Source organism: Parasteatoda tepidariorum, chromosome 2 (assembly GCF_982258835.1).
Source record: "Parasteatoda tepidariorum strain Cologne lab strain chromosome 2, Ptep-v5.0, whole genome shotgun sequence".
NCBI classification, from domain to species: Eukaryota; Metazoa; Arthropoda; class Arachnida; order Araneae; family Theridiidae; genus Parasteatoda; species Parasteatoda tepidariorum.
The window spans coordinates 34607095-34619862 of NC_141756.1; positions in this window are offsets into that span (position 1 = coordinate 34607095).

Sequence of the window (12768 nt, forward strand, 5' to 3'; positions counted from 1 at the left end):
AGTTTTTTCTAATTCATTCTGTTTTTCTGAAGAAAATTTTAATGTTCAGTTTTCATCCATAATGCAATATACTAAATATTTTTCCAATTTTTATTCAACTTACAAATTGTTTTGTTTTTAAATGTATTTATACCACAAAAAATTACTTTAATTTGCTATATTTTATTTTGAAAGAATACACATAGCTCGTATTTAAAGTTAATGTAAATTATAAATAGAGTAAAAATAAGTAAATAAGCAAATATATAGTTAAAATAAATGAATGAACAAATAAAAGAAAAAAATATTCTCAGCTTATGAAAAGTGATACCCATTGATGATATTTTTCAGCCTTTATACTTGGTTTAAAACTTACTTTTGGTTTTGAATAAATTATAAACAAAACTTGTTTCACAAGTATGACCTGCATTCAGATTATTATTTACGAAATAAATTTCAATTTGAGGAGTCTAATTAAATATCTTTTTTCTGTTTGAATCCTGTTTGGTTATTTTCTGAAAAATAATTATATCAAATTAACTTTTTAAGAAAATTTAATAAGTTTAAGTATTTTTAGTCAAACGTTTTCATAGTATGAGAGAAAAAGACAAAATTTTAGACAATTTTTAGATATTTTTGTAACTTTATATATAAAAATTCAGCTCAGTTTACAAGTGACACATTCATTCCTTGAAAGTTTCATCTTCAATAAGTTAAAATGTAATAATTTTGTCACTTTTTTTTTAAAAAAAAGAAAGAAACTAGTTTTCTATTTTTTTAAATTTAAAAAGAATATCAACTTGCATTAAAAAAAATCTCATTAAATTTTGAAAACTATTATTTTTTTAATAACAAAAAGAAATGATATTCTTCTTTAACAAAAGCAATGTAAAAAGCAATATGAAAACTAACTTTTTGTTCTTTCCAATCATAATTCATAGTGCTTTCACCATGGTCAATACGAAAAATTAATCTTGGCCGTTACATAAGTTCTTCGTAAATACTCTGGCTGTCTGAAATATCCTGCGGTCATCTTTCTGAAGTATGCGGCGTCTTAAACAAAGACACTCTTTGACTCTTGACCTCAGATCATTGTTTTTTCCTCCAGAAATCACATAAAAAGGGTCAATATTGCATTTCGTACGAAATGTTATTTTGCAAAGATATAAATGTTTCTTGGAGCCTATTAATACTTATGAAATCTATATTATTCTTTTTATTTTAATACTTGTTTTAATCGACACAATTTTATTATCTAACTGCTTTTAAATAAATTAAAATTATAAAATTTTAATATAGAATTTAAACTATAAAATTTCTTTAAATTGGAATCAGATACTTTTTAGTGGGTTTTCTGTGTTTATAATTTTATATCACATTACAATAACAATGTGTATTGTATTTATTAGTAATATATATTTGCAAATCTTTCTTAAAGCATGTAAAACTTTAAAGAAAAAATGATGTATTAAATTTTCAATGTAATAAAAAATACCATAATTTTATATTATATTTTTATTTTGAAAAAAAATCTATTCTTCAATTTGTATGCAAAAATTTAAGATATTTTAGTAATGCTTCACATATCACACCTATTGAGGTTATAAATTTTGTTTGTCCGTGGTTGTCAAAGGGAAGAAAGGAAAGGATTCAAATTGAATATGATAATTGAGATCAGATTGTTTATAAAAGAGGATGTTGAGCTGGAAGTAGAAGGAGAGTCTCCAGCTGAACTAAAACAACCGTTACAAAAAAATAAGGTTTTTTTGAGGTTGACTGTTGTAAGAAATACACCTGAGGCGGAAAATGAGGTTATCTTCTTCACCAAAAAATTAACATTATTAACAAACTTCAATTTCAGCTCCATATCCACCTCTTAAAATCAATCTCATATGTAACTGCGAAATAATTTTAGTTTATATCGGGTGAAATTATTCACACCTCAAAAATACGTATTTTATTCAAATGTAGAAAAAATAATGCGAGCAACTCAAAAACAACCTCTCAAAGCTGGGTACAGGAAACTAGATTTCCATCAATCTCAAGTGTGAATAAACAATATCATATACCTTGATTGTACACTTTGAGTGGTTGATCTTTTAAGGTGGTCTTTGAAATCAACTTCGAATGAACCTCAAATCAACCTTGACACCTCAAAACAACCTCGAATAAACCTCAAAAATACCTTAAGTTTATGTAAGGGAATAGCTGTTTTTATATAAGTTTGAAATTTCTTATATTTTTTTAATCAAAATTGGAGCGCGATGTATTTGCATACTTTACTTGCAAAATTATTCATTTTTAAAATTGGAATCGCCATAATTTCTTCTTCTTTCAAGGAAGGCACTGCAACCTGTTGCCGGACAAGTGGTTTTTGATCCTATACGCAACATTCCTCTTCTAGTTTCCCTAACTTATAATGAAATCTTTCTCCAAAGAGTCAAGCTACCTGATTTGCAGTCTTCCTCGCTTTCTGTTTCCAATGGCATTAGTAAATATGAGCATTGTTATGTTTTATCACAACAGAATAGATTTCAGAGCCATCGTAATCTATCTAATTTTATAACTTTCATAACGTCTGGCTGATTGTACTTTTGGTAAATTTTAAAGTTCAACAAGGATCTAGAGCTATTATTCTCATTAACTGTAGCAAATATTTTTCTTAATATTTACCAATCAAAGGTTAATAATTTACTTTCATTTTAATTGGTTCTTGCCCAGCATTATCTCCATAAAGTAGAACAATCAAATTAGAGCCTTGTATATGTGATTTTTTTGATTTTAAAATTATAAATCGAGATGTTAGTTGGTTTCTGATGCCTTATTTTTTGACATAGAGAGCATGCTCTTTAACTCGATGATTTATTCAATGCTAGAAATTATGATGGTTTCCTAGATATGGAATTTTGAAATTCTTTCAAAGTTGTAATTCTTCACAGTAAATAGCTGAGGGCATAGTGTGTGCATTGAAATGTGTTGTGGGAAGTCTCTATTAAATTTTGTTTTATCTAAGTTTATTTTAGGCCTAATTTACCAGCCGTAACTTCCAATAAATTGATTGCTTTTGTGGCACATTTTCTGGATCTACCAACTAGGGCGTTGTCATTAACAAATGCCAGGTTTTGTAAACTCTTCTCGTAGATGGTGTTAAAAGTATTAGATTTTATTGATTTGTTATTTGAATATATGTTAGCTGTAAGCTAGATTTTATTTAGGGGAGAGTCGGGTAGCCCCTCCCACTTAAGGAGTATTGCTTATATTTTTTTGTAACATTGAGTAATAATCAATATTTTTGTATGTTTCTATTGTTTTATCATCTAATTAAATAATGCAAGAAGAATAAACCAAAAAAAAGAGTAGTTTAACTTAAAAAAATATAAATTTAAAAAAACATGTTTTTCAGCTCTTTTTAAAATGTGTCGAGTAGCCCCGGCCAGTTACAAAAATTATGTTTTTTGATTGTTTTTTCAGGTGCAAATGAAAATGACCTATGTATTGTCAATAGATAAACCTCGTTTATCATTTTTAACACAAAATTATTTTATTTATTACATATTTATATACTTTTAGTGAATTCTATCCCTTAATAACAATCATTTAATAACAACAATATCTGTTGTTAAAAATGCATATAACATTCCAATTTAAAGCAATAAAATAACCGTACTTAGCAACCGTACATTTATCGAGGAAAAAAAATTGGGCGGTGATAACCGACATTCATGTGAGCGGGGCTACCCGAAATCCAATTTTTTTGTAAATTTGTAATTACTCGAACAATTTCTCACATATAAACTTCTTTCTTTGTGCAATTAAACTTAAGACTACATACTTTAATGCTGTATGTATAGAAAAAATAAATTATTTTTTTAGTATTAAAATTAAGTTTAATCAAAACATTCAACCAATTTTTCTTATTTTCATGACTACTGTATTCAACATATTTTCAAAACTATTGTTTACCATGTAAACAACTGCATAAATACTTGAAACTTTGAAAATAATCTTTTTTTAATATAACAATTAATGTCCGATGGCCCATTGACTTGAAAAAATATTCTATACATATGAAATTGACAGTGGGCGGGGGTACCCGCTGGGCGGGGCTACCCGACTCTCCCCTATTTATTATTTGTGTATAATTAAGTAGTAAGTTGATATCTAGGTTGCTATGTATAATTGTATCATTGGTTGCCATGGTGAAATTTTTTTGTATTTAATGAAAGTGTTATGTTTCTTGTTTTTTTTTAAAAATTTAATTAGTGTTATGTTTCTTGTTTTTTCAAAATTTTAAAAATTTATAAAATGGAGTCAGAATAATTTTATTGCAGTTAAATAGTAGTTTTTTAAGTAGAGAACGACAGAATATTGCACTCTCTGGTAGAGTCTCTTAACAGGTGGCTCCTCTAGCTGCTAGACCAGACTCTCTGATAGGTTTTTCGGGGCTAAGTTGAGCAGTAGACATGACTCCTTGCAATTAGTATTTAGAAACTATATATCTAATTAATTTAAAATGCACTGAAATAAAAATTTACAGCTGTCACAAATGGGAAAAATGAGGTTTGTGGCAATTGCTGTGGTCTGAAATGGAAAAGGCCTTCAGTCTCATAATATTATATATATAATATACCATAATGCATTTATACTTTTTTACTTGAACATTGCATCTAGGTCATATTATTTTAAATTATTTTGCATTAGATGTAGATAATACTAAATTGAACTTCAAAATGCTTTCGCTGATAACAAGTGCAATGAAGTAACTCTTTTTTTGTTGTTGATTTTACCTAAAAATGTTCTTTCACAGAGCTACCGTACTAAAGCAGAATATATTTGATTTTATACTATTATTTATAAAAGAAAAAAAAATCTGCATGATCTGTTTCTCAATCTGCAAAAATCTGTTTCTCAAAAATGGCCAAAGATTTTTGAAACTATTTTTTTTAAAAAAGGAGTAAAAAGTATAAAGGTATAAATATGCGGTTTGTTGAGTTTTTTTTTAAAAAGACAATTACTCAAATCAGTCGTGAAAGCTATAACAAAAAATGTGTCAATAGACAGCTGAATAGAAGAAAAAAAATATTTAAAAAACTAAAATAATGTTTTTTTAAATTAGTGTTAAACCATTCTTATTGAACTACTTGGGCAGGTGTTTCTCTATTTTGTCGTCAAATTATACTCCGTTGCCATTTTACACATTCGATACATACATTTTGCACATGATTGTTGCGCAATACTTTTTTGTAAACGTGCGAAAAATTTTAATACATTGTTTGCTAGTTTTTCTCAGTTCGAAACGGCATCTTTTGAACCCTTAGCTGCTAATTTCAAAATTTGATGAGCGCAGAAATTGAATAATTTTCTAATTTGCTGAGCTAACCGTTGCAGATTTCATGCTATCTTTTGATACAGGAAATATATTATGATGATGCAATCATCATTTCCTTAACAGTTGGTATAGCGTTGGAACAAACTGAGTGCTCCAAAAATGACCAACAATTTGAAAAACAAATTAATAGAAAACTGAGGGAGACAATTTGCTATGCTGTGCTTAAAAAAGCAAGGTCATTTTGTTTCAAATTTAAGTTTTAGAATCATTTGCGAATTTTATAAACATATGAGATTTAATTAAAAATGAAACAATGAATAACAGCATAAAAAATTTTTAAAAATAATTTTCATTAAATACAACAACATATACACAAAAAATATGAATGTTCCCAGAAAATAATGGCAGCTCTTGAGACTTAGTTTATACCAGAGACATTCCTGGCAAAATATACGAATATTACTGAGGATATAGAGTGTGACTCTGCATCATAAGCCACCCCGACTTCTTTGTGTTTATATTTAATTTTATAACTGACGTTGAACAGCAGACCCTATTTAGAATTGTCGAGTACCAATGCTCAATTCCGTAGCTTTGCAGATTTGAACCCAATACAGAAGACAAGGGAACTCCTGGAATAAGTATTGGGCAAAATTTCGCCTTCGTGGAGGACTTTTCGATGGACCTAACCCACATTTGCGTTAAGCACAAAAGAAAACCATGAAAACCTCCCACGGTTAGCTTGACAGAAAGGGGACCACTGAAGATGTTTTACGTCACCACTCTGGTCAGTGGGAGCCGGGTGTGTTAGTAATTGTATCAACCAGCCTTCGTTGCAATTCGAACCTGGTTCACCTCATTAGAAGGCGAAACCTCTATCCCCTTGTGTTTATAATAAATTAAGGGAATGTTTGGTGTCTGCTTTGAGAACAGGGGTTCCATATTAGACAGTTATAGGAAAAACAATTCTATTTCTGCACTCTCTCTCTTTCTCTCTCTCTCTCTCTCTCTCTCTCTCTCTCTCTCTCTATATATATATATATATATATATATATATATATATATATATATATATATATATATATATATATATATATATATATATATATATATATATATATATATATATATACATATATATATATATATATATATATATATATATATATATATATATATATATATATATATATATATATATATATATATATATATATATACATATATATCAAGTTTCAAGGACAAGTTTCAGAGACTTTATAAGGCTTCAAAACAGAGCTCAGAAGAGTAGTTAAAAGATGAAATAATTCAATACACATGGTTTAATTATTAATGATTAAATTGTTGTATAAAATTTGAGTATTTTAAATATATATGATAAATATTGCCACGAAGAAGAAATAGAAATTCATCCAGTAAACGGAAAAGATTCAGTGAACCGCTTCCATTATTCAGAGTCATTTACTTTTCCTCTTGAAACACATCTCCTCTTGAAACATAAAATTAATTACGAAAGTAAAGTGGCGTATTAGATTGTTCTTAAAGTCATTTACAGAATAAATAAAATCCCGCAATGCAGATTCCAATTCAATGTTGAATTTTGAAAATATTTTTCTTTCTCAATTAAGAAAGTTTTACCCATAGAGTTTTAGTATAAAATTGAATAGGAAAACACGCACCATTGCAACAGGGTATCAACCCACCAAGAGAGTCGTTTTTGTCACTTTACTCTCGATTGCATATTCTTACACATACTTCACTTAAAGTATATGTGACGTTACGGAATTGTCTTACATTGTGGCTAAATTAATGAAGCTCCGAGTAAATATTTCTTCTCTAATAGGTTGACATAAAAGATTACTTTGCTGATTTTACTGGAAAGAAGTGGAAGAAAGAATTTTTTATGAACTAATTTGAAAACTTTATTAAAAGGTCAATTATCCATATAGTTTGTAATTATAATTATAATCGGAAACAAATTTCTGTATCATTCCATATTTATTTAACTGTATTTTAAATGTTTGACATCTCAGTGTTTACCTCATTTACCAAACCACAATATTAAATATCACGTGCTAAATCCATCATATTTTTATATACTATGATTTTTACAGTATACTGCTGTACTAAAATACATAACACCATTATTCACAAAAATAAATCTCATTTCAATTTGCTCAAAAATCATTTACTTTTGCAAAGTGCAGCTTGCTTAAAATATTCATCGGAAAGTTATTTTCTTTTATTTTAAATCTTTTTTAAAATTAAGTGAATTTGTTTGAAAATTATTACGCATTCAAAGAAAAAAAAGTCGTCATGTTAACTTTATTAGTAACCTTATTCTTTATGAAGAGAATTTTGCTTTGTCATTTCGCATTTATTTAAAAAAATCAGTGTCAATCTTTTCTTGTAATTACTAAAAGTGAGATAATGAATTAAAGTCTTTCTGTTTCGTTTTCCAATTTAAATATTATATCAACTTCAATAGAAGAAAACTATGCTTGAAGTTGTTAAAAAATGCAAGTCGTTTCCTTTTTTCTTTTAAAGCGGAGATAATTATTTTAGGAAGAGACAAATCCACTCAATTCAGATACCAATCTAATTAACTGAAATATGCAAAGAGAAAATTTCAATTGTTGAATTGCTTTGTTTGTCCCTTAATTAGAGAAATTATTTAGATTAGCTTTAATTTAGCTTGAGAAATTACATAACTTTACCTAATGTAGTACTTTCAAAAACAACCTATTTCAATGAATTTATTTACGTTATTTTTTATTTATTATCTGAATATTTATTATTTATCGAAATTACTCAGGCATTTTTAAATAACTTATTAAGAAAAAATGAACAATAGTCAACAAATGTAAGGAGAGCAAAATACTGATAAAATAGCTGTAATATATGGTAATGACATAAAATATTCAAAAACCTTAATTCTGGTAAATGAAACAGAAATTTACGATATTAAAACCATTTATTTGGTAATTTTTTCGCTTATATGGTATTGCTTTAAATAAAATTCAGTTTTTTAAATCATAGATCTTATCATATATTTCAAAAATAAAGATCTTATTACAACACATTTAATAAAAAATGCGAAATAAAAGAATAATAAAATGAATTGAAAAGAAATGAAGACATAGAAGTATTCTGTAAGTAATAAATCCCATAATATATAAATGTCTTTGAATCATACAGAATGGCAAAATGCGTTACAGTAAAAAATTCCATTAAAAATACGCTATAAAGTATTGGCTCTTCGGGTGCATCATTTGTAAAATCCATTTTTACTGTCAAATATTGTATTGTAATTATTAGAATTATATTAATTTAGTTAGAACGATTCAATGATTTTGCAATAATTATTACTGTAAAAATTACGGTATATAAGACTCTTTATTCCGTGTTCCGGTAAACATAGATTTTACAGTAAAAAATTCCGGAAAGCTAAATGGCGATACTTTTTACCGTAATTCGTCTCCTCAGATTTTTTACCATGTACTTTCCTTTCAATAATTTTTTGTAATTCCAAAATTAATGTATATTTGATAACATTTTAAATTAAATTTAAATTTGATAACATATTAAACTTTAATAAATTCTAATCATTATTCTATAATAAATAAAAATATTTGGAGAAACTTTTGACATAAATTGAAAATTATAATATTAATATTGTATAAGCAAAATACTTTACTAAAATTATTATTGACCAATTTGTAATCTTCAAAATCAGTTTACATTTCTTAAATCTTTTTTCGTGCTACGCTTTAAGAATAGAATTGCTTATTTTAACACCATACAATTTTTGGACATGCAACATTGAACATGCATTTCGAACACGCAACTTCTCAATATACAATTTTTTGAACGATTGTGGAGATTTCATTAAACATTTTAATGAATAAATTTAAGTAATTTAATTAACTTTTTAAAAATTAGTATTACTTTCTTAAGTCGTAATTAAAACTTCGTAAGTTATATCGTTAACATATCTATCTAAACACTGTGTATCAGATTGCATAATTAATTAAATTTATAACTTTGGAAACTACTTTTTTTTGCTGTAAATGTTCTGCATTTCCCCTGTAATTTCTTGTTTTTTAAAACTTTGAAACAAAACTATGAATGAAACAGATAATTTTTTTATTTACAACTTCTGCTTAATTTCTAAAGCTAAGTTTCTCAAATTCTGTAGTCGGAAAGCACTTTTAAAATTAGGAATTCTGCTGACCATTAAATTTCATGTCGAAGCTGTAAACTGCAAGCAATAAATTAGTAAAACAGCATTAATCACGCAATGCCGCAGTTCGCCATTGAAGCTTTCAGTATACTAGACTTTCTCGTTTCAAGACTTTGCACTTTTTGATATATCTCCCATTGCAGCTAAACCATACATAAAAATTAAAATGAAATTGAGAAAATTTTGAGATTACCCAAATTGTTATTTTATTATTTTGATACTCTCACATTTGCTTAATAAATATCTCCTATGTTTCGCTGAACAAAATATTTAATAAGAAAAGCAAGGTTGTTTCAGTAAACAAAATGGAATTGTATTTACCAATCGGTCAGACAGATCGGCCATGTTAAAGTAATAGAAGTAAAGATAACTAATAAAGAAAAAAATTAATAACTAGGAGTAATCGAATATGCCGTCTTCAGGAGTAAACAAGCAACGCGGTTATCTCGTGTTTCTTCGTATCCAATAGGAAAATGCCTGTAACTGCCGGTCAAGCAACCCGCAGTTAAGAAACCGACGGTCAAAAAATAATGGTGGAATCGCTTTTGAACTCTCGGTCAAAGTTTCCAAAACGGGGGTTTCGGAACTGGGAGTTCACGCGTTAGGTCAGAGTCAACGGTGAGCGTTTGTCGAATAACGGGTAAAAGTGACTTCTTTTTTATATAGTATACAGGGTCTTTATAATTAAAGTTCCATTTTGAACTGGTTATAAAAATAAAACTACCCGACCAAATGTCATCAAACTTGGTAAAAGGTCATGGGATTTTAGTTCCCCTCAAAAAAAAAAAAAAAAAAAAAAAAATCAAAAATTCACCACTAGCGGAGAATGGCGCTGTATGCAATAGTGTTAAACAAATGCGAAATATGCTAATTTGTTTTACACGTCATGTGACTTTGCAGTTATAAAAGTGAGGCGCCTTGTCTGAGCTGTCAGTGTTCTGAGTCGACAATGTCTGTTACCATGCAAGACTGTGCTTTGCTCGTGAAATGTTACTATGAATGCGAGAGCAATGAACGGAGGGCTTTACAAAAGTTCCGTACAGTAAGAGGAAAACGCCGAGGTTCAATGACACAGCAAGGTTTACGGCAAATTTACGGTAAAAGACGTGTAAAACAAATTTGCATATTTCAAGTTTGTTTAACACTATTGCATACAGCGCCAATCTCCGCTGGTGGTAAATTTTTGAACTTTTTTTTTTTTTTTTTTTTTTTTTTTGCGGAAACTAAAATCCCATGACCTCTTATAGACATTTACCATGTTTGATGACATTTGGTCAGGTAGTTTTATTTTTATAGCCATTTCAAAGTGGAACTTTAATTATAAAGACCCTGTATATCCGCCTAAATGGAGAAAAACAATCGACATTTTTTCTTGTTTCCTAGAACATTTTAGAACACAAAATATCACAGTATTAAAATATTTTTAATATTATTAAAATAAACAATGCAAACAAATATTTAAATTTTAAAAAACATTTCTTTTTTTTTAAATTTTAAACATGTCTTACCTTTTCTCGGAGCACTAGGAAATGCTCTACGGATCATTAAGCGTTATTTGAAACCTAGATAGAGGAAATTGTGAAGCATGATCTTTTATTTCAAATAAGAAATACAGTATTAGTAGTTGTTAATGAATGGTTATTGCTCTCAATGTTTATTGGATTTAGTAAAAAAATAAGGACAAAATTGTTCTCAATTTTTATCTTTCATCGATTTAAGTCACACTTTATAATATTCGGGAAGAAGGAGTGTATTACAGCTCGAGCATTATTAGTTTTTTTATGAAATGAAGGATATATGTTTTGACAGTTTTTATTTCATCAGAGACATTTTCTGATCCTACCTCCAAGATACAAATATATTTATGATATTTTAGGCGTTTTCTTTTGACAATTCGACATTGGAAGCAACACTTGAAGCAAGTGCAGTTATTTGTTCCGTTTTCTAATCAATTGGCTAAAGTATTTTTTGAGTAACTAACGCTCGAGTTTGAATTTACCTTAAATACTGTTTGATGTTCTTATTTTTTGCCTCAGGAATGTCGTAAATAGCTGACAACAGGAATCAAATCATCAGTTTCCTAGATCGTATGGAATAAATGTTTTAAACTTAAAAGCATGGATAAAAGAGTCTTTGGGTGCATTCTAAAAATCTGTCAAAAGTGCTTATAAACCCAAAGTTTAAAATTATGTTTTTCATTAAAAAAGTTTTAATAAACAGTTAATTTAAAAATAAAAACAATGTTATATTAAATGTGGTAAAGAGCAAAATAGAGAAAAGGTGATGAGCCTCTTTAAAAGATGATGAGCCTCTTTCAAAGATGATGAGATAATTTTTTTTTTGTAAAAGATTTCCAAAAATCCATTTCATTTTTACAGTGAAACGATTGGATATGCATTCCCTTTTATATGCATTCACAATCAATCAATCGGTTCTTGAAGAGTTTTAACGATGCTTAGAAAACAAGCAAATACCTTATACATTCCTTCGGCCCGATTTTCTCTGTAAACATGTGATATAATAAGAAAAACTTTGCTTTAATAATGTCTTAATAAATAGTTTTTTCGAAGTTAAGGTATTTTTGTTTTTTTAAACAAACACATTCCATACAATTTCGTTATTCATAATCTCTTCACTGCACAATATTTCGGATCAAAGTACAGTAAAAAGTACCGACGCTTGGGGTGCCAGTACTTCTTACATTAAAATTTATTTTTACCGGAACATGTTGCATAACACAAAGCTGATATACAATAACTTTCAGCAATAATTACCGTAAAATCACCTAATCATAATCACTCTAATTAAGTAAATATTCCTGTAAAAACTACGTTATAATATTTTGGTGTAAAATCGGATTATTCGGTGAAACGGATTTTACAAATGAAGCAACCATAGTGCCGGTACTTTATACCGTAATTTTATCCGAAATTGTTTACAGTGTTTATTTTCCACAGACATTCCGTTGACAAAAGACATGTCTAGTTAGAGTGGGCTGAATTAATTTTAGATTATGACCATTGCTTAAATATTTTCTCAACTGACCATTTATTTCGATAATTTTCTTCATAGATATTTTATCCTCAAAATAAAAACCACAGCTTATGAAATTTTTTTCTTTTATTTTCCTTCCGATTTATAACTTTTATTAAAGCATTGAATATATGTAACCAGCCTCCTTTTTCCTGTTGGATAAATCTTATATATTTCGACTATA